A 27384-nucleotide genomic window follows, 5' to 3' on the forward strand; every position below is an offset into this window, starting at 1 on the left:
GAGAAAATGGATAACTAATTCAAGGCTTGAAGAAGGCCAGGTGAGAATGTGAGGCAGGAATAAAGGAGAGAAAATAGGTGTGTGTGTGTGTGTGTGTGTGTGTGTGTGTAAGATGCACATTCAATGGCAAAGATCAAAAACACTGATGACAACTTATGCTGGGGAGGATGTGGGGTAAACACAGCTGCATTGCTAGTGGGAGTACAAGCTGGTACAGCCACTATGGATATCAGTATGATGATTTCTCAGAAAATTAGGAAACAAGCCTGGCGGTGGTGGCGCACGCCTTTAATCCCAGCACTTGGGAGGCAGAGGCAGGCGGATCTCTGGGAGTTCGAGACCAGCCTGGTCTACAAGAGCTAGTTCCAGGACAGGCTCCAAAACCACAGAGAAACCCTGTCTCGAAAAACCAAAAAAAAAAAAGAAAATTAGGAAACAACCTACCTCAAGACCCAGCAATACCACTTTTGGGTATATACCCAAAGGACATGTGCTCAACTATGTTCATAGAACCTGGAGGCAACCTAATGCCCCTCACTGAAGAATGAAAAAAAAAATGTTGTCATTTAAACAATGAAGTACTAAACAGCACAAATAGTGACTGAAAGGTGAGAAGGGAAGATCACAATAATCACAAGGAGTACATACAACCTGGGCAAGACATAGAGGGAATGGATGAGCACAAGTGCTGCAACAACAGAGGTAACTAAACTAATTATTGCTCCTAAGCCAGTCTCTCTGAGGTCCAGACTGGAGGTCCAACTGCTTACCATCAACATCTGTAACTGAATGTCTAGTAGAAGTGTCAATATCACATGTCTTGAGTTAAACTCCTGACGTAGACCTCCCTCCATATCCCTCTTCCAATATCAACCCTTACAGCAGAAAAGAAGCATACTCTTAATTCAGTGGCTAAAACTGAATAGTCTGCACTTCTATGGCAAACACAGCTAGTCCATCAGAGTGTCTAATGGGTCTTACCTCCTAAAAACCAAATTAACCAACACAATCACTCAAAAACATCTCCCTGGCTGCTACTTCTCTCCTCCTAGGACTACCATGTTTTCCCAACTAGATTATAACTGCTCCCTTGCTAGTCTTGCTTGCTGCCTAACTGCAAATTATTTACACCTTCTCTGCCATACTACAGAGAAGTCTACCCAAACCCGCTAAAAAGCCCTTGGATGCCTTAAGCATCTACAAAACCTACACCCAGCTTACCTAACATATTTACTATGTCTTTTAACATTTTATTCCAGAGCATTTATTTATTTTTCTGTCTCTTTCCACTAGAAAGTAAGACAGCTTAAAAGGATTCAGAATCAGCACACGGAGCATGTGCGTATGTATCCATGATCAGCTTGGCAGTGTTCACAAAAAGTACAATATTCGATCAGCCTATGTGTACTTCAAAGAGTGAATGGATAAAGAACAACCAAACCCAGGCATTCACAGGGAAACTGATGTAATCAGAGTTCAATAATGTGAGCCAGATTCTAGAGGCAAACACTATGTGTGAAACACACTATGTGAAATCTAAAGGAAATATTGAGCAGCAGAAATAGAATGACAAACATTGGGGAAGAAGAACTGCATCACAGAGGAGGACAGGAATGGTTAAAAAAATAATGGAGGACAGTAATGAACAAAGCATATATTATACATATATGAGTAGATCATGTCACACTGAAACACTATTTTGTAATAATAAATACCAAAAAGGAACCATCATCTATCACTGTACTGTTAGCAAAAACAAAGCCTGGGCGCTCGATACTAAGTGTCTTTTGTGTAGATAGCCGACTGTGTGTAAATAGAAGAATTCACAAAGTCTAAGAGTAGAGAGGTACTGATACTTTCCTAGGTGCCAAATGAGGCATAGGTTTGAACTCAGCCAGTCACATCAAATAGGCAACTGGACATGAAGACATAAAGAAGAGCAATCTAGAATGGGGATAACAGTATCTACCATTCCCAACAGTCACACTATGGTTGCATGTTTCCTAGATGATAATTAACACAAAAATCTACTTCCCAGTACATAATACCTTCAGCCATTTTATCCTGTCTAAAGAATGAGAGCTGAAATCTATTAACAATGGCTTAATCCTCTTTGCTTAATCATGCCAAATAACAATCATCTACTATTTTTAAGGTAGAATTTATATTTAATTTTTACGACTCCCAAAAGAAGGGCAGACTCTAGTTTTTAAGGTTGAGCTCTCATCAGTACCCTCTCACATGTGGAAACACGTCCAAGTGTGTTCTGAAGAAAAAGCCCAAGGAACCTAAGTTTCCAATAAAGCTTTCAATAACTGCGAACGAAAACTCTGAGGAATGGCACTGAAGACCATCCCCCTTTCCTGTCTCCTCACATCGTGAAAACTCTGAGGAATGGCACTGAAGACCATCCACCTTTCCTGTCTCCTCACATCGTGAAAACTCTGAGGAATGGCACTGAAGACCACCCCCCTTTCCTGTTTCCTCACAAGAGTGAAAACTCTGAGGAATGGCACTGAAGACCATCCACCTTTCCTGTCTCCTCACAAGAGTGAAAACTCTGAGGAATGGCACTGAAGACCATCCCCCTTTCCTGTCTCCTAAGAAGCGTGACCGTCCTTGCCACAGTGAGGGAAGGAATGCTAGGGTAAGTGATCTTAGCAACAGACCGATGGCTTTTACTCCAATAGTTTCTATACTGCAGGATACTGAATATCACAATAAAACAAACTAACACAAACATCCAAGATCTTTAAAAGTGAGAAGCTTACCGTTTTCTCTTTTTCCTTAAAATCAGACAGATAGCTGGCTACTTTTAGTCAGCGGAAAGCAGAGAAAAGACCTATGTAAGTGTCATAGATAAAGCAGCAGTCCATGGCAGTATTTCATTTCCCCATGTGGAAAGAGAAAAAGAACACTTTTATTGGGCCCCTTTACACTTCTGCTATAGTGCCATTCACCAACATGTCCTTCACAGAGGCAGACAGGCTGGTGACATTCTCTTGACTCTACAAATTGAGGGTAAATAAGCTTCCTATCTCATAGCTTCTATTATTTTGTCATAGAAATGGAAAACAGACTAACAAAAATAGAAAGGATTCATTGTAGAAAAACACAACTAAATATAAATAAAGAAAAGCAATATTTACTGGAAATAAAGTTTTTACACTAAATTCCACTCCCACATCCACACTAGTAATATCTCTGTGAAACAATAATGGCCACGCCCCTGAAGCGAAGGAGAGGTGGAACTGATGGCATATACTTCTGCATCTCAGCCTCATCGTGCCCAGGCCTGAACCCATCTAAGAACAGTGGCCTCTAAGGGAAGACAGAAGAGTGCCACAAAACAATTGCTCTCCTTCAACCCTCCTGGCAGAGGAGAGGAACAGCATCAGAGTGCACAGCACAGAGCAGCCCCACAGCAAAGCGAATACGACCACTACACCAGGGTGTGTGCTGCATCTTCAGCCAGTGCAAATAAACCTTCACCTCGAGGCTAGATTTTTGTTTTCCTGGATAACATGGAACTCTGAGTCAGATGGTCAGATTATTAAATCTGTCTATGCTTGTAGGCTAGTCAATTGCCATTAGAAGTCTGTGTTTAATCTTACTTCCCGGATATGCAAAGTAACACTCCATCGTTCCATGAGAAGATTATTCCTGTTCAAAAGTGCCCCTTGATCACTAACACGCATTTTATATAGGCTTTATGTCAGAATTAAGTCAAAGATGACGAAACATTCTCTGTCGCCAAGAGCCATGAACTGAAAAAGTCTTTTTTAATTACATCTTCACTTTATTCCTTTCCTATGTTCAATGTTTCAAAAATAGCAGCAAAATTATATGAAGAATTTCCTTTCAAAATCTTTTCTTTCACATTAAATTTTCCATTAAAAATAATAGTTCCATGGTACATGATTATACATCTTATTCCAGCACATTTTCCATGATGTTCTAATCAGATTGATTTAAAATGTGACCTTTGAGAAATTAGATTCCATATAAATTTTATCATAAATTCCATATGAATTTTATCATACATTATTTTACTATTAAAAAAGAATATGTATGTCAAAATTTGTTAGCAATTTGAACATAAAAGACAGTTTTTACTTCACAATGGAATATTTTATTTAAGAATGTGCTGTTTGTGAATGTATAATGTATTTTTATTAATTCAGACTAAATGTATGTTACAGATTAAATGTGTAAAACATGAAACACTAAAAATGTATCTATTGCTCATCTAACGCACATGTTATAAACTTTTACACAGTAATGATTACAATAAATTGCTATTTTTAATTACATTAACTCCTGAACACAATACGGTGATATCAAAGCTGTGGGAAAATACAGATTTGTACCCAACTGAAAAAGTAAGTAATCTCCATAATAATAAGAGATAATAAGCTTATTTGCAGAAAAAGTAAGAATAAGTAATATATTTAGGGCATGAGGCCTGGAAAGCCTTAACACTGTTGAAAGTGAAGAAAGTCAAACCTCTGGGGTGTGTGTGTGTGTGTGTGTGTGTGTGTGTGTGTGTGTTTAAGTATTAGTAATGACTATTACTATTAGTATTAGTAAGAAGTAAGAGTGGCGGGGGGGATGAGGCACTTAAGAATGTCCTACAAAACTGCTAATGTCTTTGTTATTATAGATATTCTAGGATGCTCACAAAGAATAAAAACTTCATAAACTTTAGAAGCACAAGAGTCATAGAATATGAAATGCCATCTGTTCATTCTATGGATGAGAAATCCTGACTGCAGAGGTTTTTGCAGGTAGTCAAAGAGTTTGGCTGTGACCAGATTTGAGCTGTAGCCACTGTCCTGACATAGAACTGAACAACAAAGTGGTCTGGAGCCAGTGCACTAGAGAAAGAAAACTCCCATTCTGTTGCGTTATCACTTGATAAAAAATGCCCTTGCTCCAGGTGCTCAAAAAAGAGTGCTGAGGAAGATAAACAGGCCCACGGGAGGGAAGAGGAATACACAACATTTTGAATGCAATTAGCTGAACAAAGCTTTGGAAAAAAATTACAGGTCAGGATTGAAAGTCAGTTCACCCATCAGTCTCTCCTGTGAGAGATAACTAACTAGCTAGGCTTCGGTCTCTGCTATATGGCGCAGATGAAATGATTGACAACTTTAAGGAATAGAACTTAAGGGAAAAAAAGAGGTGAGAAAAGGGCCTCACACTATTGACGGTTTCAATATAAATAACATGGTTTTATATAAGATTTAGAAAACTCAGAGGAATAACATAAAACTCACAGATGAAGCAGAAAAGATATAATATGAAAGAAAGCATGCACACATGTACACAAGAGCATGAGCACACACACACACACACACACACACACAGAGGAGTGACTTACAATACAACCTTGGCAAAGTATGTAAGGAAACAGCTTAGTCCTAAGAACCCTAATTATATGACCTTGCTTTAGTCATTCCCAATCTCTTAGACCGAATTCTAGTATTTGCAGGCACATAAACACAAAGATATGCAACTAATTACACAGAAAACATTCAGAGTCAAATACATAGGCTATACTTCTGTTCAAATATTAATATGGGAATGCCATAAGCAATCAAGCGTTTCTCTGGCAAAAGAAGTTTTTTGACAATTCAAAGCTATAAACTATACAATGTTTACAAAGAGTGGTTGAAACACTAAATGAAAATTATGCAAAAGTATATTTCATCTACAGCAATCATCAAAAAAGTAGCAAATATATGCATATATCTGATTACATGACATTCTGCTTCAGTAGACAATCTCACAAAACAAATGGTCTAGAAGGGCTTTACACTTTAGGACCTGCAAAGTTAGGGAGGAGGAATTAGTTACTTGATAAAGCTTTGAAGCTATCTATAGTGGCTTGCTCTGTTTTTAACCACTATGACATTTCTACAGCCAACTATCTAGGCAGGGAGAAACTTTCTGATCCAAACAGTGTTACCAATTTCTCCTCTGCATTCTTCAATCTTCTCTCTCCCACTTCCTTTCCCTCCGCCATTTCCTCATTGTTGCTATTTTGGCTAGGATTTTATTTCATTTGCTTGTTAAATAAGGTCTTACTATGTAGAAATCCTTGGCCTCATACTTCTTATTATGTGTACTGGTTCCTTAAACTCCTGTCTTAAAATCGAGAACATTGAGGTTACAGATATGAAATACAGTAACAGGGTTGTTTGTTGATTCCTATGAGGAATACATCAATGAAAATATTTTTATCTTTTCTCAAAAGCCAACCTCAACCACAGAAATGAACAACTTTATTTATTTGAAAATTATTACACCCAACTTAAAATGAACCAATAACCCAAGACGTGCTTTATATTAACAGCCACTTACAACCAAGGTCTTAAATACCACAAAATACAAAAAAAAGGAAGGGTGTTTTCCAAATTTGCAAACACTTAAACAGAAAACTGTTGTGAGTGAGAAAAATAACGTGAAATCTAAGTTTCTTTGGGTGGGGTGGGGCGCAGCCAGAGAACACTTGTTACTGGAAATGTCAATTTTGATAATGTGGATATAAAGTCGAAGAGAAAAAGGAATAGGGTATTAAAGATAAAAACCCCACTGGGAAAGAAATTGTATCCATTAGTCCCATGATCTTTCTTGGCTCACTTAGATAACTCAGAAAAATACTCCTATATCTTTTTCTATGTGCCTAAGTATTTCTTTCCCCTGAAGTGCCGTTCTACCACCAGCTCCTTATGAATTCACTGAAAAACTGGTGTTTCTTCATCATGGAATACTATAAGTATTCAAAACAAAGTATTTTTATCACTAACTGACAGTTGGCAGCCCACCCTTCTCATATATATGCTGTGATAATACGAGAAGGCAGAAATATGTCTCTGCTAGAGGAGACTGCAGAGTAGCCTCTGAACACTAATACATGCCATGCTAATGCTCACACCAGAGAAGAACCTATTACCCGAAGAATGAGAACTCAGAGTACATTCCTAATCACAAAAAAAGGATTAAGTCCACATGAGAATGTAGGTAATTCAGGATCTGCAGCATGCTGATGAACAGGAAAACTTAATATGCCAACTTATTAGTATCTGGACACATAGTGCTAAGCATCTTGAGACTAGGAAGAGTAGCCATGAATTTTATTAACTAACAACAAAAAAATGTAATATCATAGTAGTGAGCACCACCATGCCTGGTATATCAGTGTTGGGAGGCAACATAACACGTAACTTCATGGAAATTCCACTCACCATGAAATGAACATGTTTAAGTTACTACTTAACTTAAATCCAATGGCAGCAAGCTTGCGTGATTTTGTTTAGTGTGTTTAGTGTGTTTGCTGCATCTTGTATTTGTTCGAAAGCTGACCGAGAGTAGAGAATGATAACACAAACTTCACCTACACAGGTCTCCATAATATGATGAGTTCACCTGAGGAGTTAGCAGAGTTTATGTTATAGCCTATTAGGAAAAATTACAAATGACCTTAAGGTGAGAGAGGGAATAAAGTGTTAAATGGATGAATGGAAGGAAAAAAATTACTAGACACAGAAAGATGGAAGGTGTCATGATTGTTGCATAGCAATGGGAATGCCATGAAATTTTGTTAAAAATAGCCACAAATACTAAAATCTTCTTATAACATATGTTTAAAATTAGAAATATTATCTTTAATGGCATTCATTTCAAATCATTCTAAATATGTTTTTAGTCTCTTGGTATTAGAAAGTACTTAACATTAAGACGAGTCAATGCTTTGATTTTAAAATTAAGAGAAAACATTCTAAGTGAGCATGAAATTAACACAGCAGAGGAAAATCGGATCAAGTAGAATTCACATGGCCGATGCCCAGACATGCTCAGGGAAGTGAACAACTGCTTTCAGCCGTACAGAACACATGGACACAGTATTTTCCTGTCCCGACAGGAGCATGCTGATATATATTCAAAAAAAATATGATACTGCTCCTGGCATTGCCTCCGCACCTCCTGTGAATTTGTTCTCCAAATTGTATGAGGAATGGTTGCACAATTGATATCATAGAGAACTAAGTCCCGACTCCATTTTCTACGATGCCCAGGTCGCAATCTTAGGAGACACAGGGCATGTAAACTAGCTCACAGCAGTGATCCCAGGAAAGACTGACGTTATTTCTCTTTCAACAGTGCCTATTCCCCTCTACTTCAGATATAACAGTAAAGTGCTCTCATCTTTTCTCTCCTTCCATCCTGAAGAGCAGGTGAGCTCAGAAAGACCACCATCTTCCGTAGCTCTAGATGAACCACTGGCACCTGGACAAAGTGAAGAACCACTTCTGGGAAAGGAAGTGGAGAAGACCTTTGCACTCAGCCTCAAATGCTTCAGCCAGGACCAAGAGCCAAGAGAACTCCCATGGCACATCCAACAACAGGTAAGAGATCCTCTGTTCCTTTTTATTGTGGAACGACTTGTGTAGTTCTCACGAAGGGATGTCCAGGGAAAAAGAAAGGTAACCGGATTGGGATCAAAACTCCCTGTAAGTTTTCTAAGTGCCAAAACTCAAGGAAGAGAACTCCTAAAGAGAAACAATGTAGTAATTATGAGCGGAGGGGCTGCGTCCCCAGCACCCCGGCAGCCCGGCTAGCTCAGTCGGTAGAGCATGAGACTCTTTTTTTTTTTAACTTTTTTTTTTATTGAGAAAAGAGAAAAAAAAAACAAATTTCCTCCTCCTCCCAGCCTCCCATTTCCCTCCCCCTCCTCCCACCCTTCTCCCCCTCCCCCCACTCCTCTCCCCCTCCCTCTCCAGCCCAAAGAGCAGTCAGATTTCCCTGCCCTGTGGTAAGTCCTAGGTCCTCCCCCCTCCGTGCGTTTCTAGGAAGGTGAACATCCAAACTGGCTAGGCTCCCACAAAGCCAGCACATTACGTAGAACCTGAAATGACCCTATCCTAGAGCAATAATGACGAATATCTTGCATATCATCATAGAACCTTCATCTGGTGATGGATGGAGACAGAGACAGAGACCCACACTGGAGCACTGGACTGAGCTCCCAAGGTCCCAATGAGGAGCAGAAGGAGGGAGAACATGAGCAAAGAAGTCGGGACCATGAGGGGAGCACCCACCCACTGAGACAGTGGAGCTGATCTATTGGGAGCTCACCAAGGCCAGCTGGACTGTGACTGAAAAAGCATGGGATAAAACTGGACTCTCTGAGCATGGCCAACAATGAGGGCTGATGAGAACCCAAGGACAACGGCACGGGGTTTTGAGCATGAGACTCTTAATCTCAGGGTCATGGGTTCGATCTCCACGTTGGGCGCCAAAATGTAATGGCATAAACGAATGCAGACAGATTGTAAAAAAAATATATATATATATATAGCTTTAATGTAGAAATAGACTTACAGAACCACCATTGCCGCAAAGACCAGGAAAGCAGAAGCAGCAGCTGGGAGCACGCTCGCCAAATTTATAGGCAAACATTAGCCGGAGGCGAACACGCCCCCTAAGGGGCGGGACTTATCCCTACAAAACAATACTTCCTAATATTTCCCAATGATAGTACTCTTTAATAGTTTTTTTTTTATGTCCATTAATGAAGATCAACAGTTTCAGAGTCCTGAATCTCTACCCTGGAAGGAAGTCTACCTTAGAGATATAACCGAGAACTGGAGAGTAAACTCTCCAAGGCCAAGCTGCTATCCAGAATAAACATGAAATATACACTTGCTGATTTGAGATCATCTCACTGTGCAACCCTCCATTATCCAGAGGTCACCTAGAAAGCACTGTTACAAGGGCACCCAAACTGGAAGAGATCTCAATGTGGGGCTACTCCAAGGACTCCCTTGTCACTAAAGAGAAGCACTTCAGCTGATCCATTCACTTCTTCATTCACTCATTGATCCACTCACAAAAATCACAAGCCAATGACTTAAGCATATTGAAGATGGACAGAGAAAAGTAAGGCACAAGGCTATTCTTAAAGTTCAAGTGAAATTGGGACAGTGAGAGACAAAACTATACAATAACACTATCACTTATGTCAGAGGAGAAGGATTGTAGGGGTCAGGCATCTTTTGATATTTATCTTATCAGAAGTCCACTGAAAGAGTTTGTGAAAAGGTTATTTTGCCTCAATTCTTTGAGGCCAATCAAGGAAAAAGATCAATGGAGCACTTGGCAGGATCAAAGAAGCAAAAAATAACTTATCACAGATGAATCAGAAAGTCATCATGCTTTAAGTGGCATTACCTGTGGCTCTTAAAATAAAAATGGGGACAGGTTTAGAAGACACCACTTTTTGCCTCTTCTGTGGAAAGTCACTTTTTAAATATAAACATATGCTTTATACATGTACACACAATAAACATACAAAGTACAATCCAGTTCTGAAAAAGAACTTACAGAGAATGCAGAAGGTAAATATACAAAAAATTTAAAAGGCAAGAGTGCTATGCATTTTTAGTCCTATTTGGCACAAGGCAATGGAAAACCAGAAAAGTTTGTCTCAAAATATATAGTCACACATGAACACTCAAAGGTTTCTGTGAAGTTTTTTAAGCAATTGAGGTCTCAGGCCTCACCTTTTATTGTCCCTCCACATAATGTGACACAGTTACACTAAATGTCTGAGGGTCTCTACGTTCTGTCCAGTAGGAGGACTTGTGCACATGCTACTTCGTTTACCTGAGCTCATGTCGCTCGATTGCTTGACTAATTCCTGCTCTTCTTCTGTGTTTTAATTTAAGCTCTGGGTCATCAGAATGCTCCCAGGACAGGTCCTCTCTAAATTAGAAACCATCATCCTCCCTTGCTATGGATCTGCGTAACACCAAATACCATGGTCCCTGTTCTGGTGCCTGGCTATTTACAGTCTTCATTAGACTACATACCACACAAAGAAAGAAGTACCTCTGCCTGGCTTAGGATTATCTTTTGGGAGTTAGGTCAGTGCCTTTTATAGGGGAGAATATCCCATACTGTGTAGCCTGGCAGCCTAGTCAGTCAATTGGATGGCAGGATGATTCACCATGATTGGCTCATAAACCAAACTGAGAACACTGCTTGCTGAGGGCAGATAAGTGCACCCTAGGTATAATACTTAGAAGCAGCAGGCCGTGGAGGAGTCTGATTTGTATATCCAATTTCACTCAGCGACAGAAAAAAGGCCACAATAGTACAGGAGACTTAAGCACTAACACAATAGAAATTACAGAGCTCTGACAGGGGAAAATGTCCTTAAGCACAAAGATGCTGGGCTAAGAGAAGCACTTTGTTGTAGGGATTATGCACAGAAACACCAGTGTCAAGAGGTCCAAGACAGCATAGCCCTGGCATTACAATCCAGTGGTTAGGCTTGCTTTGCATGCAGTCTTGGGTGTGAATCATCCCTGTTTTGATTGTTTCAGGAAGTAAAGAGAACTGAGTATTTTCTATGTTCGCGAATTCTAACAAACAAAATTGAAAAATTGAATTTAAAATGTAAAAGCAAAGTTCCCACATGAAAATAAATGCAAAGTACCATTTGAGCTCACACAGAGTCGGCAATGATTCATAGGAAACTGTCTGAACACAGCACACAAAAAGATTTCTCAAGTATCAGCAAATAACCCAATTATCAGATACCAAATGGTGTTTCTACTTCCAGGCATTCTGAATCTCATGTACAACTCTCAAGTTTTTCATCTAGAAACTGAGAAAACAACAGATACAGGTTCCATTAATATTACAGTCCCTAATTATTTAAGGAGTATGTTTACTTTTTATCCTTCAATAAAATGATGCAACGTGCTATGATCCTTTCATGTTGGCCTTACAACTCAAATATCTAGTTAGAAGCAATTATTTGTATAGCATTTTACAGTTACAAATCGAAGAGTCCCCTTGGTGCACAAAATATATAATTACCAATGATGGGAAAATGCGAAAAAAAAGCTTCTGTAACATTATTTAATGCTGTTCCTCGCATAGTCAGTTCTTCAAAAGAAAAATTGTATTTGAAGTTCATATTTAATAGGTAGCATAGAAAATACTGTATTCCTTGCAATTTATATAAAACCCTAAAGAACATATACAACAAATAACCATTATTCTGTAAATAATGGATGAGAAAAAAACACTTGGGCCATCATTTAAAATACTTGTAAACATACAATATGACATAGATTGGCAGTAAAAACTGACGAATGTTAATTTGTTTATATAAATGTTATACATGATACTTCATTTGATCATGAAAAATTTCAAGGTTACTATTTTAAAAATGTAAGCACATAATAAATGTGTTAAGAGTCTCTGTATTTTCAGTGATTTCTCATTGTCAGCATACTTTTACAATATGGGATGCAAAAATTAGAGACTTTGAGAATTTGGTACATTAGGAAAATAATGTAAAATAAAACCAAAGCTGAAGTGTTGTGCTGCACACTGGGGTCAACAACACCACATCTATTATTCAGCTGAAACACAAAATTGGCCTCAAGATACCATTTTAATGTCAAATCAAGAACTGTCAATCAGCACCATTTGTTGGTAATCCCTCATCAGAACCCATTGCCTCAGACTGATCATTCACCGGGAGGAATGTAGAGAGCTTATCTGCAACCACTTAACCTTCATCAACCAACATTCATGCATGCTCATTAACATTTTTTCATCCTGCTTTCGAGCATGACACAGCTTATACCGGAATAATAACTTGCTGATAATTGTACAAGACAACAGCTGGACAGGCAGAGGGCAGAGGTGAACACTCTCATAGATTAAGGGGTACAGTAATGCATTACAATTAGTATAATAAGAGTCTCAGGCTCATCTGCAATAGTTTTCAAAAGAAGTTGAGGAAATGTCATTAGCAATCTAACTTCAGATCTGTCAGGCCAGATGCCCAATTCCCATACCATGGTCCTATTTGGAAATAAAATAATGATAGCGATTGATAATGGGTACCCTACTGGTTCATGAATAGAAGTCAAATTTTCAATATTGTATAGTGAGATGTAACCTAAACTTAGTCTATTGAAGGATAACTGAGAAAAAAAGAGCCTCACATACTTTAATTTTGTATTTGTGCTCATAATATTGCTGTTTTTAAGTAGAATATGGTTATTAAAACAAATTTAGAAAAATAACATCCTAGAAGAAATCTAGAATATTAATAAAGAAATCTTAGCGACAAAAGAGAATAGAGACAATATTCAATCCTATGTTATATTCATAACAGCTGTGACAGCCATTTTACTTCTTTGAAATATAATGCACTATAAAGTGAGATGGATTCTGATAGTGATGGGCTAACTGGCACTGATGAAGTTGTGTGAATCGGGTGCATGGTACGCACTCAACACATTGTCTCTTAATCACCCTGTGAGTAGCTATTAACACTCTTTTCTGATGAGAATATTGAAGGTGATCTTGAAGGGACTGAAAACTCAATCTTAGCACCATCTGACCCCCTTCAAAAAAAAAAAAAACAACAACAAAAAACAGAGAACAATTCCAACCTGACAATGTTCAAGCGCTCTACTGAGTCTCAATTTTAATTGCTACTAGTGCCTGTGATTTAACTTTCATTACTTCATTCTGAAAGATTTTTTTTAAAAAAATCCAACATTGTAAAATTCATCCAGTTACTATGAAGTGCATATGCCAGGATAAGGGCCTCATATCTTCCAGTCTTGAGGTATCTAAGACCACTTGGAGCATTCAGTCAACCGCCTCTGCAACCCACACGGGCTCCAGCTAAAATAATCCCCACTGTTATTCCTCCCAACAATCAGGAAAGATTTCCTCATCTTTACTGTCTTATTTGGCATTTTTACTAGAACAGCAAAACTATCCAATTCAAGATCAAAATAGTGCTTCCTGATAATTTTGTTCTAACATTTTTTTAAAAGCTGCCCCAACAAATGATGCAAAGGGAACTGGTTTTATAGGCAACAGGAGCATGAATAAATCAGAAATGGGAACCGATTAGTTACTGTTTTATTTTTTTCATTTCCTCTTTTCATAAGACTAAAATAGAGCTCCCTTGCCTTGGCAGCTCAGGTGAGCTAGGCACTTCTCTTGGTGAGCATGTCATTGCTGAGGGAGAGAACAAATTTTATTATGAGGCACCCAGCTAGAGTTAATGTATTCCGGACTGACATGTTGGACCTTGTACAAAAGCTTAGTTCAAAAATATTAGCCTCCCATAAACTTTACTTTAACAACCTATAGCCACAAATGCCAACAAGAAGTTCATTTCTGCAATCCCGCAATTGCTGGGTAACAACTGTTGAAGGAGATCACGTAACAGTGGACTCCGTCAGGACTTAATAATAAGAGCTTAAGAAAAACTTCAGTAATGTCATTCATTCGTAACTGTAGGTCTAGGAGACAAATTATACAACTCTTATAAACAGAACGGCAATGTTCTAAGAGGCCTTACAACAGCTTACATCTGTGACTGCATTCACATGGCAAGAAGACCTCTTGGCCCAAGGAACTAACTTAAGTTGAAGCCTTCTCCACCAGCCTATCTTGTAATTAGACAAGTCTCTTAACTATTATTCTAGCCTATGTATTTTATCTACTACACAGAGATGTCTGATATTGAGATGTCAGGATAAAACATAGATTATAACACTTTATGCCCCTAATTCAAAATATTACAAAATTTGTGACAGAATTTAAAATTAATCACATTAAATTATTAATAAATAACTGACAGAACACAATTTAAATGCCTAAATATTTCATATGAGTAGCTCATTAACGTGAACATAATTTTTCAAGGTTCATCTTTTAGTGACATCTCTCCACTTTTCTCTCTATGACAAGACAGGCAATATTGCAGTTCCTTAGTTACGCAGCACCCAAGTGTGTTCACCTCTGATACACTCAATTCCATCTCATTTGTTTACTCACCAAAAGCATGTTTTCATTATCTATCAGTAAACATCACATACTGCATCGGTAAAAGAAATAAGATGGACAAAAGATAAATGGGTCCTGGCATGGGGCATTATAACCTTAAGGCAAAGAAGGGCATAATTACTACAAAATAAACTTAGATTTACAAATGAACAGGTAAGAAATAAAGGGCACAGTGGTGTGAAATGACAGATCTATCCAAGTCTGAGAAAGCACTAAGGTAATTTCCCAAAAGAAATGGCAGCACTCAAGGCAACAAAGATGTGTGACATCACAGAAGTCACTTCTTTCACAAGCCTTTTCTTATAACCCTCAGTGAACTCAAAGAACTGGATGACAAGACAGTTAAGATACAATATGCCATTTTAGTAATCATAAAAGGTCACTTAATATACGATAATGTACAGTAATAAGTCTGTATGTGTACAGAATTTTGGAAGATATTAAGAAAAGTGAATCCAAATCCTATAATTAATTTAAGTGCAATATAGGAGTTTAGGGTAGTAATTTTTCATTTTCTAAACCTTCTGTAATATAATTATTTTAAAAGAAATCACAACAGATCACGTTTAACTAAACTAACTATACACAGTTTTAATTAAGCACGTGATATTTTATGTCTACTTTAATAGTAAAACATTTAACACTCAATGCGAGTCTCATCTTAATATACACAAGTCTTCTGGGCAAAATTACAAGTTTCCTCCATAGTTGTGAATCTTCCACTATCATTTATTACAGCTTTCCATAATAAAATATCATTTGAAAGCTGTGGTTGCTCTGTTAAATTCAAGTCCTTACTAGCATGTATAAAAATTGGGTTAATATTATTTATTTCCTGTCTAAACAAATATTTACAAAAAGAAGTGTTTTCATTGAAATTAAGTTTTTTTAAAAAGTTTAAAACTAATATCTATCCAAAAAAAGACAATGAGTGTAAGTTTGCTGACAAAGAAACTACAATTCTTAATTATTGGTAATGGATAGGAATGTACAATGATTTATTCACCAAGTAAATAGTTTGCAACTTTAACAACAGAGCAAACAGAAAACAATCATACTTAACAGTTCCACTACCAAATAAGATGCCCAAAGAAATAAAAACAGGCACTCAAAAATGCACATGTTCACTCAGATCTGTGTGTGTTGGTGCACTCACAGAACTACTATCCATATTAGTAGGAAAAAGGAAACAGATATACCTATGAACGGATGAACAAACAAAGGGATCAGAGCATACATAAGCATAGGCTTTGGTGTATTAGGCCAGTGAATGGGACATGCTTTCAATACAGTCTTACATATTTTGTTTGTACCTTAAAAGGAAAAATCCAGAAAAGATAAAATAGCCAGATTTGTTCTTGCCAAACTGCTGTGTGCAGGGAAAATAGAAAGAAATAGCATAAGCATAAAGAAATTTATTTTGAAATTATAGAAATATTTTGGAATTTGACAAAGGTCATGATTGCACAATTTGCTTAGGAAGGCTGGAATTATTATATTTTGTTTTATAAAGAATAAAAAAACATTTTTTTATTTAAAAACATTAATTCAGTGTCACTAATTGTCTGACATTCATTTCAGTCTTTGGTACAGAACACCAAATAAAACCATAATTCTTTTCCTAAAGTGGTTTAAATTCCAATAGGGAGAGAGAGAGAAAAGGATAAGTGCATACACAGAAAATAAGAATTGAACTTTTTTTTTTTTTTTAGAGTGCAGCAGAAAGTCTTATTAAAACGTCACAGGACGTAATCAGTATTCAAAGAATATCTCAGTTAGGGTTTCCATTGCTGTGATAAAATACTACGACCAAGAGAATGTGGGCAGAAAATGATCCATTTCACCTTACAACTCTGAAGTCACACTCTGTCTCTAAGGAAAATCAGAATAGAAACTCCACGCAGGAGCTTAGAGGCAAGAGCTGAAGCGGAAGCCATGAGGAATGCTGCTTACCAGCTTGCTCCTCCTAGCTTTCTCAGCCTGCAGGTACTGGTTTTGTGGGAGCCTAGGCAGTTTGGATGCTCACCTTAGGAGACCTGGATAGAGGTGGGCAGTCCTTGGGCTTCCCACAGGTCAGGGAACCCTGATTGCTCTTCGAGCAGATGAGGGAGGGGGACTTGATCGGGGGAGGGGGAGGGAAATGGGAAGCGGTTGCGGGGACGAGGCAGAAATCCTTAATAAATAAATAAATTTAAATAAAAAAAAGAATTGAACTTTATATTAGGAAGTGTGGGAGCCATAGAATAAAAAGCTCAAAGTTAATTGAAGTAAGATGGGAAAGAGGACGTCACAAAATGTGCCAGGACAAACCTGGAAGTATAGGAGGAACGTAAGTCAAGATGTGTAAGTGGGATACTGCGTGCTTCCTTTGAACATGACAAGGCCACTACCAGGACTATTACTGCCACACTTAAGCTGTGCCATGAAGACAACCCAAAGTAGAAGAACAGAGAGAACAGAGGGAGACGGAGAGCCCAGGTACAGGAATTATAAGTAATTCCCAAGGTTTCAGTATTTTCTGTTTTAAAAAGACTCAATCTTGTAAAAGTAGAAAAGACAACGAACATGGAAGGTCCTGAATCGATGCAGTTTCTCCAGTGCTTAGCCCAGTGGAAGTCATATGACTACTGGGAACAGCCCAGGGGCAAAGGGGAACCTCTTGTGAAAATACTCAGGTTATATGGAGAAGATACTGAGGGGAACAAGCAGATATGGGAATAAAGCAGACCAGTGTTGCAGAAAAATTACAAGAACCAGTGAGAAATGCACATCAGACCTGACTGCAGGTGGCAATGAAAGCAAGACTGAGGGGTCTTATTTCTTTCTTTACATTTTAGTACCTATACATATGTGCAACATTATATATATGACAGGCACAGAGATGATAAATCTAACACAGCTTGGATTATTTACTTACAAAAGAGAAAGTGAGAATAGAGAACTTGAAAACTACTCTTTAAAAGCTTTGAAAAATACATAATAAATGAATGACTATCCAAACTTCTAAAAACAGAGAGGACCAAAAAAGGCATAACAGGATGTACACAACCAGCATCTCCAGAAGATCACAAGGCTCCTTTCCAAGAGTCCTCATGCCCTCTTTCACACCACCTCACCTACCCTAATGTCTACCCCAATGTTCAATAGAATAAAGCAAAGAACCCACAAATACACACCCAAAAGAAAGAAAGAAAGGTGAAGGAAGGGAAGGGAAGGGAGGGGAGGGGAGGGGGAAGAGATAAGGGGGAAGGAAGGAAGGAAGGAAGGAAGGAAGGAAGGAAGGAAGGAAATGAAGTTCTGGCATTCAACTCCTCAGGAACAATGTGACCTTCAGGGTCAAGGCTTTAGCTTGTAAAATCTGACTATTTCACATTACAAAGCAACAAAGCTAAACTCTTGACTTGATCAGGCGAGTAACTTGGAGTGAGCAGACCCTCAGTGTACTCCTTGTTGCAGTATGTCCATATTAATACATGCATGCATACAAGGCGAACCCTGTAAGCTTTGTTGGCATGCTGTACTGACACAATTGGCACTTTTCTTACCACTGACAATAGCGACACTGTTAAATCTGCTAAGTATGCAAAACAAATGTAAATAGTTGTCCAGGTGTAATGTCCATATTTATTTTTATACAGATGCATAATATTCAATAAAAATGTGAGAAATTAAAACATTATTGAGCTGAAGAATAACTTTGAAATATAGAAACATAAAAGCTCTGAAGACTGATGAGCTTCATTTGAAAGCACACACAGTTATCCCATTGGCCGTTTCAGCTCTCCGGGATTGAATCCTGAGGCTCTGGGAGCACAGTGCCAAACTGTCCCACTGTGACCTGTGAAACCCTGTAAAATAATTGGTTCTCTAATTGAAAAATAAAAGAAGATTAAAGAAGGCAGGAAAGCTTTGCTTCAGGAAGGAGACTCCAGAAATCTGATGATACGAGAGTAGCCGCTACATGACAAAGAGCCAACAATTAAAATTAATTGCAGATTTTGTGTGAAATATGGTTGCATTAGATAATTTGATAAATGCATTTTCTCTCAATGACTTTTTTCAATTAAAATAAACTTACAAATATAATTTTAATTATTCAATGAAATAAGCAAGTATAACACAATAGGTTGTAATGAAATTAAACATTCACATTCATTTGTAGACCCTTATTCAGTTTGAGAAACGTTTACTGTATGAAAACGTTCTTTTCTCTCCAACTCTATCAGAAGAACACGAATATAATTCAAATAAAAATGTCACAGAAAACTGTGAAACATCATAAGTCAAGAATAATGATATAGTATAATATTTAATAAAAATATTTAAAGGAAATTTAATTTACTTATATGGCCAATGTATATTCACAGTCCAAAATAGTGCACAAAATATATTTATTTTCCTAAATTAAAAGTATCTCTTTTATCTTCATAGTAGCAAATATGCTGTTAAGTGACAATGCCGGGTTTAGATTTTTAAGAGTATGCCTATAGAATGTAGGATGCAAAGTAAAAATACACACTTATAAATTAATAATTCCCACAAAATGTTGAAGCATAGATTACAAACAAGAGAACAGCAAAGATGATACCTGCTGAACATTAATTAAATATATACATGAAGAAATGTAGAAACAATACTTCCTGGCACTTAAGAGATGGCATAGACTTTCCCCTAGAAATCCAGAAAAGAATCTGGTTGTGATAACAAAAACATAGTGTTAATGTGCCAGATAATCTCTCTGTAAATGTTTGGTGAGTAGACAAATTATTAGAGATGAATCATGGTGCCCCACGTCCCTAAACGGCATGCCATAAAGGGAATCCAAGGTGAGGGTACAAGGAACTACAATAATGGAAACTAAGCCGTATTAACCCAGCCAAGTAACTTCTCAAATACGGTGATTTTATGGCATAGCTTTGCTTCAACCTTGAATGCATTTTCTGAATATATCCTATCCTGTTCCTAATATGAGTGAATATTTTACCAAATGGTTGAAAACAACTTCTAGCGGAACTATATCTATGGAAATTAGTGACCAATGTAACAGAAAACAAATACTAAGTCCCTTTGTGAGCATAATTATCTACTTCTGCTAGTTACACTCTGCCTAACCTATGGAAAAAGCAAAGCAAAAGGACAAGAAGCCAACACAAGACTGTCACTGAGATATGAGATTAATACTGTGAGCACCAAACACCAGAATTCTGATTTCAATTGTTCTTTGCAGGCAAACTACCTCTTTAGTTCACCAAGAAACAATAGCTTACATGACTACAGCAAGCAAAATCCTAAACACCTTCCAATCCAACTTTAGGGGCTACTATGTCATATTCAGAGATGGATACTTTCTACCAGGAAAGACTTGAAATTCTTTAAATACTCAGACAAACTCATAACCAAGTAGAAATGCTGACACACATCTGCAATTAGGCGACAAACCAAAAACATTCCCTTGTCCTTTCCCTCAATTTGCCATGAATTTAAGAAACCAACATCAAGTAAAGCTAAGAATTGTTGGGTATGCCAAGAACAGTAGAAAGTCAGCAACTTTTTAAAATTCTTGCAACTAATTTCTATTAGCTTAAACCACAACAGCTCGAGGAAAGGTCGGCAGTGGAGTATTCTACTCCTCAAATATTATCACTGCACTAAGCCTGATGTCAACACTCAGAGACTACAAAATTAACAGTTATCACACTTCCTGCAAACTCGGGGGAAAATTCAGGCTCTACTTGGCACTCACAGCTGCCTATCAACCGAAGGCTGCCGATGCTTTATAGATCCTAGCTCCTTAATTACATTAAGCCATCCATACCATGGCCCCTCATCTTTGAAAAAGTACATGCCTGTCAAAAATAATTATCCAGATATTTTCTCCTTTGTTGAATGTACTTTATTAAGTAACCCTGAATTGTTAAGCAGTTCAAGATATATTTACTGTTAGTCACTTCCTCATCTGTGCACATACTTTCTTTTGTGCTATATATATGTCTATGTATTTGAGTATAGATGTTTGTCTAATATTATAAAGATTAAATTTATAATATCTACATACAGTGGGAAACTTAGAAAATAACAGAACAAAGAAAGGAAAATGTAAATTATCTATTTTCCAACCCAAGATAGAGGTAAATGCCACAAACTGTTCAATATACCTAATTTACACATATCTTTCTATCAAAAGTGCTCACTTAAAATTTTATTATTGCTATACATTAACTATACATAATGCTTGGTATCATTTTGATATTTTCATGCTTATACATAGTACGTTTTGATCATATTCAACACTCATTTGACAATTATAATAAACGCTGTAGAATAATGTGGGATTCCCTTCTATATGTTGTGAATACCATTAGTTAACAAAGAAACTATCAGAAATGGCAGAATAGTGAGTGCTAGGCAGGGCAAACTAAACTGAATGCTGGGAGAAAGAAGACAAAGTCAGAAAGAAGCCATGTAGTCCTGCCAGACACAGACACAAGATGGAATTTTACCAGTAAGCCACAGCCATGTGGTGATACACAGATTAACAGAAATGGGTTAAATTAAGATGCAAAAGCTAGCCAACAGGAATCTAGCGCTAATGGGCCAAGCAGTGATTTAAGCAATATAATTTTGTATGATTATTTTGGGAGGCTGGGCAGCTAGGAAACAAAAAAGCCACCTCCTACGACAAATTGATGCCAACATGGCCAACTGAAATCCGCTTAAAACCTGAGAGAGTTTGGGGAGGAATTCTAAGGAAAAAAAAAAAAAACAGAGTTAAGCATGGCTTAACTCAGTGGCCCTAGTAAGAGAGATTTTCCTGATGCAGCGGTAGCAGAAAAACACACATGCATTTTAGAAACTGCAGCTTTCTGGACCTTCTGGGCTTTGCTGCCAGCACAAACTCTGGCTCTGTCAGGAAAATTAGCATTTAAATGGGGTCTGTGAGCAGAGTGCTACAACTTGCTTAATGGAGACTTAGACCCACTATGTGCCTAAAGATGGGGCAATGTGCATGATTCTCAGAAGCAATCAATGCCATGCCTCTGGCATGCTAGACCGAGCAGAGCAAGAAGGCAGGGTTGCATTGTCCCTAGTCACACTCATTCAGCATTAAAAAAAAAAAAAAAAAAAACAGTTCTCGTCAGAAAGGATTACAGATACACAATAAGGACAGATTCGGATATAAAAGAACTCTGAAAGAGTCACCATGTGTTTTAAAAATGTACATAGGCTTGGAAGAGAGAAGATAAAGTGTAAAGAGAAAGTAAATTTAATATAAAAAAGTTTAGAAAGTCATAGATTAAAGGAGTAAAGATAATAAAATAAATATTAAACTTGTAGAAAAGAAAAATAAGCCACATAAGGATAGAAAATACACAGAGAGCCTGAATTATGTATATTATTATAATATTATGAATACTATTATCTTTGAACATTTGACTGTGAAGGAGCTAAGTACAGAGAGTTATTTCATTGTATGGACTACTAAGTTAAACCAACATAAAGGTTTCTTGATTTCAAAATTTGAGTCTAAGGATATGTTGCTTTGGAAAAGAGGTTCTTCTTCTGTTTTCACAAAAAATAAGAACCTGTGGAATCCTTCCAGACTAATGCAGTTTTATGGATCAAGACCTCCCAATAGGTCACTGTGAACACCCCCAAAAATATTTCACCTAACAAAAAGAAGAAAGCAGTTTGAAGAGAACTGTGCCCATATTCCCTAATATTGTTTATAAATGTTTGTTTACATTTAAAGGGGGATATGCTATAGATATGAATAATTTGCATTGGTATGGATCTTGATTTACTGATACAAATTTAGGGTCAATTTTGTTAAACTGTGTATATGTATATTTCTGCTCTTGATTCAGGTATTGTGTTTGTGTACCTCATTAAAAATGAAATGTATAATTAAGAAAAAAATAAAAAATAAAAAAAATAAAAGATCCAGATAATGTTTTATAAATGACTAAATGTGTCTCTTTCAAAATTACTCTGACGTTGTTAAAATTCTAAACTAAACCACAACAAGAAAAGCAACATTTGAAAAATTTAGCTCTTACATTTTGCAACACTATAAAAATTTTCGAGCCTTAAATTCATGGCACACACACATATAGAAAGAAAAGAGGTACTGGAATAAAAATGTGTCTTTACATTCATTCTGACACAATAAACGCGTCCCAAAGAAACGTGATAAAGCACTACGTAAGACATACAAAACTGAAAGGGACAGCCACAGAGAAAGCACTCATGGAAAGGCAGGATGGACCAATTTGACATTTTAAACGTGGTTATTGAAACATGTCAGCTCACATGGTAAGTGTTGTGATTTAGAAAACTGGAAGCAGGATTTTAGCTAAACATAAATTATATTGTCACAGGGAGTGATGCCATATAAGTTAAACATACCAGTGAAACAGAAGAGAGTTCCTAACAGAAAGTACATACGTCAACAACCAATAACTTCCTAGCAAAAATGCTAAGAATATGTGTTATAGAAAGTCCAGGTTTTTCCGTAAATGATGGTGAAAAAAGCTTGAGGTCCCAAGTACCTGCAAAAGAGTGGAACAACAACTATATCTTGCCAGCTATGTGAAAATCAATCCCGAAAAGATTAAAGACTTAAATAAAAAGACCTGAAATGATTAAATTGTTAAGGAAAACAGAAATACTTCCAAAGACTGAAAAGGGGTAAGGTTTATTGTTTTGTTTTATCCAGAAGTACAGAAAACATAAGCAAAAAAAAAAAATACATTACATGAAATTACATCAAACTGTTAAAGCCTCTGCATGGGACAGAAAACAATTAACTCAGAATAAGAAACAACCATCAATGTAAATAACTTAAAGAACAAGAGAAAATACTAGTAAGCTCTGTTGATAACAAGAAGTTATTGCCCCAAATATAAAAGAAAACCACAAATTCAAAGACAAAATAAAACCAAATTACCCAATTAAGGTGAGAGGCAAATACTCCTATTTTTGTAAGTGCCCTCTAGGAAAAATAGAAGAGAAATGCATACCAAATTCATACCAGTAAAAATAGGTGTTATCAAAAAAGACAAAAGAAAGCACTTGGTGAAAGACATGTGAATTGCTACAGCCTTTATAGAAAATATAATGGAAGGTACTCAAAACACTGAAGAAGCAGATGATTCTACATTCCCTGTAACATGAAAATAGCCAAAGGAAATGAAAGCAGTATGTGGAAGAGGCATATGCGCACCTGTGTGTACTGAACTACTATTCAAAACAACAACGAAAAGTATCCATCCATTAATGAATGGACAATGAAAATGTCACAAATACAAATGGCTATTTAACCACTGAAAGGATGAACACCTATCGTTCTCAGTGATGTGAACAGAAATTGAAAGAACATGTTGAATCAAATCAGCCAGACACAGAAAGAAAAGTATTGCATAAAGTCACTTAGAGGAGGAATGAAAAATGATTAGTAACCAAGTCGAGAGTACAGTGAAAGTTCACAGAAGAACTTACTCATGGAAGAGTAAGGAAGAGAGACAGACAGAATTGATGGCTGAGTACCAGGCTAGATCATTTGATGGTGGCGAGAAGACCTAGATTCTGGCTGCAGTTAGATTGATATCAGATAACAGCTACATCTGTATATTTAAAAATGACTTTGAATGTATTTTCTGGGAAGAAAGGCTGTCTGAAGAGACAAATATGTTTATCCTAATTTAAAAATTTTGCAGTAAAGAATATATGAACATATTATATGATATTCTACAAATACATACAATATTGATGTCTTATAATGTTTAAAAAGGAAATTCCATTCAAATTTTTAAAAAGAAAATATGAATCTTCCAAAAGATATTTTTACCATTTTAATGACAAAAAGCAAGCTACACAGTACAAAGTCAGATGATAAACAGAACTTTACCAGTGGAAATAGAGCCTACACTGTCAAAATTTAGTATTTTTTGAGCAACACAATGACCAAGGTACTGCAAAAGATGCTTTACAATATGCATGCTATCGTCCTCACAAAAACCCCGTAAGACAGGTATTTTGTCCCCCATTTGATAGAGAAAAACACTGTAGCTGTGAAAGCCAGGGTTATGCACTTGGAGGGTGGACGCCAGAGCCCCTGTGTCTTCTGTCCACGCCACAGCATGGTAGTTGGTATTTACAGCTCAAATACTTACCGATGTGAATAGAGGTGCCAAATGATGAAAGATGGTCTTAATAAAAAATGGCAAGTTTTAAAGCCTTTAATATAAATCGTGGGATGAGGGTGAACCGCTGTGGGGCAGTGGTAAGGTGGCAGGAGATGAGAGAAAAATTATTTTAAATCAAAGAAGAGCACTTTAAATAAAACATAATAGGATTTCTTTTAATCAGAGAAGCGGCATGGCAGAGCAGAGAGCAATGGCCTCACACTCAGATCTGTATTCCGTTCAGTCCCTGCTTCTTTCAGATGAACTTCTCTTCAAAGCAGAACTTTTGCCTATAGAGAAAATGCAGATAATACTTGTCTTGTTTTTCTCACAGAATTGCTCTGGAGAAAAAAATAAGACAGTGTCAACAAGTAAACAGGTAAATGTTTCAAAAACACATCAATAGTATTATTTTATTTTTTCCAGTGAAGGAATTTCATGCTTTGTTCCAATTGTCTATGTATTTTTACTAATAAATGTGGTAGCTAGGAAGCTTTAAGAAGAGACAGGTGAAAGCCTGGCGCAGAGGGACATGCCTGTAGGCTCAGCCACTCAAGAGGTTGAGCTGGGTAAATCTCTTGAGCCCTTAAGTTCAAAGACAAATGAAGAGCAAAGCCAGATGCCATCTCAAAAAGGAACTGGGGGATGCTGAAAGTGTCTTTTTAGAAGATTCAAATTTGGATGGACTACCTCAGGACAAATAATGAATTGATCTCCTGAATTATTTTAGACAAAAACAACAACAAAAATTTCAAGTGTAAAGCAAATGGGACACTCTACAGAAGAGTAGTGTGAAACATGGACAGTGGCAGACAATGCGGAGGACTTCACGGGTAACCAACCACACCAGAGTGCAGAGAAGCTTTGGAGGTAGTGTCAAGGAGTCTCAATTTAAGGGCTATATATAATAACAAACTGTATAGTTTAAATAGACCACAGTCTATTTAGGAAGGTAACAGCCAACCTCTCTTGGTCCTCTAATCTACTTTCTTCTTCTATTCATTCTCTCTGCCTGCCAACCCCAACTATCTGTCTCCTGCCTACCTATTGGCCAGTCAGCAGTTTATTAGACCAATCAAGTGCCTTAGGCAGGCAAGATGAAACAGCAATTCATCTTTACAAAACTAAACAAATGAGGTTAAAACAAATTTAAAACATTAACAGAGTTAAAATATAGTCTGTGACATGAACAAATATATCTTTACATAGCTAAAATATTCTTCCACAACAAACTAACATAAGGGATGAAAATACCCTTAATTTTGAATGAATAGTTTAAATAATAATGTAAAGTATTTAAAACAATTACAATATATAATAAAATATACATGAGCCTCAATGTGTAAATATACTACAGTATGAAGTATATATAATTGGAGAAAAATACAAATTTTAAGCAGAGATTAGAGAAAACACTGATATGGTTATTGATTTCCCCACTAACACCAAGATAAAACTCCAGGACATAGGTGTGTATAACTCCGAAGTCTCTGAAGAATGAGCAATGTACCTAGGCAAGATAGAACCTGGTGCAAAAAGATGTTGGCCTTGTTTCCCAACTGAGATGCACAAAACATAAGAGTTGTGAGAGAAGGCATATGCCCAAATAATTTGGACTCAAGAGAAAAAGGGACTGGACTTATATTAACACATGAACACATAACCATGTCAAAACCTAAGTTGTGCAATAACTTCATTATAACCATAAAATTATAAATTTATAATTTAAAATGATAAAGTACATACATTAACTGAATGATGAAAGTCTATGTTCCATTAAAATAGGATTTTCTCTATTTAATAACAAATGCCTAAGTAGCATATAATTAGCTAGAAGCCTTGCACGTCTACTTATGAATGGGCTCTGTCGTGACCCTTGTTCTATGCTCCAGTGGAGGAAGAGGGACACTTTGCTAACACCAGGTAATCCTTCCTTTTCTACACCAGTCAAGGGGGAGAGCTGGGGAAGTGGGAATGAAAATAGTGCATTTGGAAAAATGTGCCTGAATATGCATTTTTATGTAAATCAGAATGTACACTAATTGAAAGTGGCAATCCTAGTTATAAAATTAGATTCAGACAAGGAAAAGAGTAATTTACTAAAAAGAGGAAAGAATGTTTAATACAATTAGAGGACAAAGGGGTAAATATCCCACTTAATTAAAAAAAATTAATGAGGAATTAAGCAGAGAATGCAGAAAACAACAAAAAATCAAAAGAAGGTGTGGGATAAGATAATGGCTCCCAACACACTACGAAAACTTGTTACCACAATTTAATACTAAGTTTGATGTGAAAT

At 37.0% G+C, this 27384-nt stretch overlaps 1 protein-coding gene across 3 annotated transcripts in view; it reads right to left on the reverse strand.

Annotated features, from left to right (window-relative positions):
* Diaph3 (diaphanous related formin 3) overlaps positions 1-27384 on the reverse strand; it is a 459276-nt gene that overhangs the window by 244653 nt on the left and 187239 nt on the right. The window lies entirely within an intron of this gene.

Source organism: Microtus oregoni, unplaced genomic scaffold (genome assembly GCF_018167655.1).
Source record: "Microtus oregoni isolate MIOR12 unplaced genomic scaffold, Mior012 000001F_ref0000356, whole genome shotgun sequence".
In the NCBI taxonomy this organism is placed as follows: Eukaryota; Metazoa; Chordata; class Mammalia; order Rodentia; family Cricetidae; genus Microtus; species Microtus oregoni.